Genomic DNA, 5,336 nt, shown 5'->3' on the forward strand with positions numbered 1-5,336 from the left:
TTCGTAATCACTAAATACCGCTTCAGATCACGTACTCGCAAGTCTCTAATCTTCAGTTTCAGTCTTCGACGTTTGCTGAAGGTTCTTTGGTGTGAGTGTTGTCTTCTTGAAGTATTGWTTGTCTCTAAGATTTATAAAACAAGCTTCTCAGCGATCACTGAACATACTCAGTGTATGATCGCTGGAACTGAAAATACAGAAACAAAATTACATCGATAAATAAAAGGGATTATCATCAAATCACTGTGAGAGAGGATCAACATACTCGTTTTACAATGTGAATATTTTTTACGTGTTTGTGGAACAAAAAGTATACATAAAAAAGTTTTACATTGTGAGCTGAATATATATGAAACAAATAAATATTAATCAATACATTGAATACTATATTTATAAAGAAAAAAAAATCATGTGAAACAAAACCTTAAAGTATAAGTTCTCACGGATCTCACAAATTTTAGAGTTCTGAAATGATTAAACCCATATGTATATATGGTTGGATTTCATTGAGAATGGAAGCTTTAGTGAAAAGGCTAAGAAGGAACCTCCACCTTTGGATTAATCCTAATTGAATATCAACTTAACGAGATGCACCAGATTAATTCTTGTATCAAACACAATTTATGGGGTGGGGATGAGAATAAAAGTGATCAAATGTTCATATCCCTTCTTACACTCTTCATCATATTCTCACACGATCTTTCGTCTGTATATATACATGAATGTATAGATGGTTTATATTAGATTGATAAATATGAACAAAAATATATTTTAATGTAAATATGTGTAAAACAAATGGTTTTTAATATTTATCTAGTTTTTATTTGATTTTTTCTCTTAACATCTAAATATATTATTAAATATCACGTAGTTAAATTACTATAATCTAGTGTTTTTGTATTTATACCTAAAACGTGCAACAATTTTATTGATTAATCGTTCAACATTGAACATGTTGAAGTCAAAAATGTGTTTCCATTTTGTTAAGCATTTGATTTATTATGTTAGATAAAAGTCAAGTGATTCAATATAATAAGGGAAATAATGAAATTAGTTATCCAAATGAAATATTTGGGTATAATCCTAGGAGCCGTTTACCCAAATACTTATTCGGTAAACACTTATTGGTAGGAGTCGACATTATAATATATTTTACCAGATAAGATTGTAGTATATTAAAACGGTATCATATGCAACAATTTACACGGTAAATGTTTATCCGGGTAAGAGTCATCACCATCACTTACCGGGTAAGACTCTCTATCCCTATCATTGCTCTTACCGAGTAAGATTTTCAGCTCTTGCCATGTACATCAGGTAAGGAAAGTTACACGATCCACACTTACCGGATAAGTATTTAGTAAACGGCCACTTAGCCAACTTATTTCAAACATTTGTGGGCATGAGAAAAGAATTTTTATTTCTTTGCTTGATTTTGTTTTGGAAAATCAGATTTTTGATTAAGGGAGTTTAGAATTTTGCTTCACAAATATGTTTTTATGCTCAAGCTTTTTTTTTTAAACAAACAAAATTGGTTTTTTCTTTTGCTCATCTGCTTTTTGTAGATGTGTACAAGTGACGTTCTAACTGTCTACTTTTGCTTTAAATGACAAATTAATTAGATGAATTAGGTGATTAAATAGGTGAAATAACGAAATGGATCATTACATTGCATTATTATGTTTGGTTGGCGTGGAGTATATTAATTAAAAAAAAGTCAATGAAACATGTTTGATAATATATACATATATATATATACATATATATATATACATATATATATATACATATATATATATATATACTATATTAATAACTATTTAAATAAAAGTCTTAAGTGCAACCCTTTAAACATAAGGTACTATTATTTAATGCATACATTTAAAAAATCTTTTAATCACAACTTGATATGCATGAGGTACAACTCTTCAATACACCACCATCAAAACCTTTCATATTCAACTTTACTTTTTCAATTTCTTCTAAGTTCAAAGTTATTTCCTTCCCATTTGGGCTTTCTCCTCTGGACCAAAAGCTTTTATGTTTGTTTTTATAGGTTTGCTTTTTCAGGTTTAGGTTTTTAAAACTTTTGCCTTCCCAAAACGCTCTCTCTATTGAAACCCTCTTCTTTTCCCACGAACCCGAATTCAAAATTCAAATCAATAGAATCTCCTAAATATGATGAAAACCCTCCCACATCCCAAATTCAAAATCAAATAAAAAACATCTTGTGGTAAAATCTCTGATTTAGGGTTTCCTTTGCATATTTTCGGTCTTCTTCTATTTTCATCGTCCTATCTCTGGTTCCATTTGAAGAATTTTCAATGGTCTTGTCAAAATCAAATAAAAAACATCTTCTTGTTTTTCAGTTTTACATTAGTTGGACAATATTTTGTTTCAGCCCACTGATGGAATTGATGATTCCGACAACAATCTGCATTACGACTACATGTTGTTTGCTCGGATCGATGATGTGTATGCTCTGGGTTCTTTAGGCTACAAGACTCTGTCAGTTCAAATATAGGAAACTGGGTTCAAGTTGTGATTATAATAAGCGTTGATGATGGAGTTCAAGCTGCAAATTACCATTGATGTCACACCACTTCTATCACTGATTGTTGTGTCAAAACTTGAAGGTGTTTCTCTCACCGTTGATTCCACTCTAATGTCTGGCTCTCGACCTGTTTTGGTTCCACCCAATGGGTAATTAATCCATTCCTTCTCTCATGGTTTTCTATATTTTGTTAATTTGTCATTGAACAAAATGTATGCTAGTTGTTTATTAAAATGTCTTTATTTTTGTTAATAACGATGCAATATGACCAATGGGCCTTTGCCTAGCGGTATGTGAGCCATTGGCCTCCTTAGATGTAAGGGGTTCAAACCTTAGCAAAGGTGTGGAGGGTGGGTGGATTTATTTGTTCTATTTGTCGTATATAACTATTATATACTTAAAAAAATGATGCAATGTGCATTGAAGATAATGACTTGAGTAACATGACATTGTGTAAATCAGAGCCCTGATCCTATATTTGTATAATTGTTAAGATTAAGTTGTAAACAATATCATCATTGGATGAAATTACAACATGAAGTTTGATGCTTTAATAGTTGAAATTCTTTAGTTCAATTTAGTCTTACATTTTGAATCTGCAAAAGAAAAATTAATATCCAGTCACTTGATTTTAGAATTTTATTTTGTTTTATTATATTAGCATTTTTAATGGTTACAGTGAAACTTATATTTTCTTCTTCTTAGATCTCACCAACATCTGATATATTTAGAGCAGCTTCTTCTTTTAAATTTGGATTCAGATTTTAGTTCTTCGTTTCGTTTGATTATCAACTATATATTTGATAAATGCCCACAATCTGTTTGATAAAAATCCACTCACTTTTATGTTGAAAAACTACAGACTAAACAGGTTTTTCACTTCCGTGGTCTGGACCATGTCATTACCTACCATATTGACCATGTTTTTCACTTCCCCATCTAAATATAATGTCCACCATGTTGTTTTTGCATGTTTTTTTTTAATGTAATCTAAATATAATGCCCTCCAATTATGGTTCCATCTTTTTATGCTTCTCTCCCTTGCAACAGTTGCTCTTGCTTATGGATGCAAATGGCATGTGATTATCCCAGATGATGTTGCAATTTAGAAGGTAACACTGATTTCAGCTTCTGAACTAGAAACTTGTTATATGTTACTACAGGCAAATTGATCAATTGGAAGTGCTATAATTTTTTCTCTGGTATTTTTTTGTGTGTTGTCTTTTCTTATTCTTTTTCAATTTTTAGCACTGTCTTTCTTATATTCAAGTTGTATCATTTCTTTTCATGCATTTTGCACGAGCCAAGGGTCTTCAAGGAAACAAGAACTCTTACTCATTGGTAGAGGTCAAGTCTACCTACATTCCACCATCCTATGATCTCTCCTCCTGGTAGGACATATGGAGTTTGTTTTGTTTGGTTTGGTTAAAAGAAAGTCAAATTGCTTTCCTTTTACGATATGTGTGCACACAATACATTTGAACTTGATCGTATTTTGGTTAGGATAACCTAAATCAGTTATATTACCCTAAATGGTAATTTAAGCTCTCTAAGTCCTTTCATATGTAATCCTTTTAAATTCTCAACTTTGCAAGTATTTTCTACTTGCTAAGAACGCGCAAGCATTGTTGCAAGTATTTGCTACTTTGCAAGTTTTTTCTTTTAACTTCTTCAACAGTTAAGTAATATTTACATCATTATGATGTTTTGTTGTTGCTTTTCATATATTTAGAAATTTAATAGAAAATGAATGGAAGCTTCACTGTTTTTTATAAATTTCTCTTTTCCCTAAATTGGCAAGCAAACTGTCGGCTGTAAGATGTGTCATTCATCAGCTTTTACATATTGAAGCTCTACTAGCCATAGATATCATAGATCAAAAGATGGCAGATGAATCTCAACATTTACAAAGACTCATATGTTTACCTTTTACACTTTTGAGCAAAATTCGTATTTATTTTAGGAAGAGAGTATCTATCTGATTGGATAGTCGCTTACTTTCAGTTTCTTTGACTTTGTACAGAAAAAGTCTCAAAGGCAGTTAGTGCATCATGTTTTCCCAAAACTTGCGGTCTACAACTAGGTTGATCTATGGCACCTTCTTTTCTGCTTGCTTCCTCGTTACGAACATTTTTGCATCATCAACATTTGGCTTAGTAAACTAGGTTGAAAAACTTGGATTCCATCTTTTTTCTAGAAGAAATGGAAAAAAAACAAACTATGATCTAATTACAACATCAATAAAAAATTGTATGATAGTACAAATCGAATAAAAAAACTATAATCTAATTACAACATCAATCCTATTTTATGTTAAAGAGACAATAAATTGGAGAAAATGAAATGTATAAATTTTCATTAATTATAAGCTATTTAAATAAGAACAATTACATATAATGTCACGCCCCGATTTTTTTTTTTTTCCATTCGAGTGCCGTGACGTCATTCTTAATAACTTGTGTCATAAACAAAAATACGAACTTAAAATTCCAAGCACACATAATATGTTTAACATAATCCGTTACATAATTGCGGAAGCGTAAAATACTTTAACATAATCAATGCTAATTAAAATATCTAATCAAGCATGATTCAAAAACATAGTCCGGTCTTTCTTCATTCACTCGTCTACTGACAAATGACACCTGAGATATATACATGTATAGTATAAGCAAAAAGCTTAGTGAATACAATATGGTTTCATGATCACATGCACACACAAAACAGCGTTTTAGCGTATTTTAATTATTATCTTGCAAGTGAGGCCTCGGCTCGTCACTTT

Source organism: Cynara cardunculus, assembly GCF_001531365.2.
Source record: "Cynara cardunculus var. scolymus isolate 2C chromosome LG 12, CcrdV1, whole genome shotgun sequence".
In the NCBI taxonomy this organism is placed as follows: domain Eukaryota; kingdom Viridiplantae; phylum Streptophyta; class Magnoliopsida; order Asterales; family Asteraceae; genus Cynara; species Cynara cardunculus.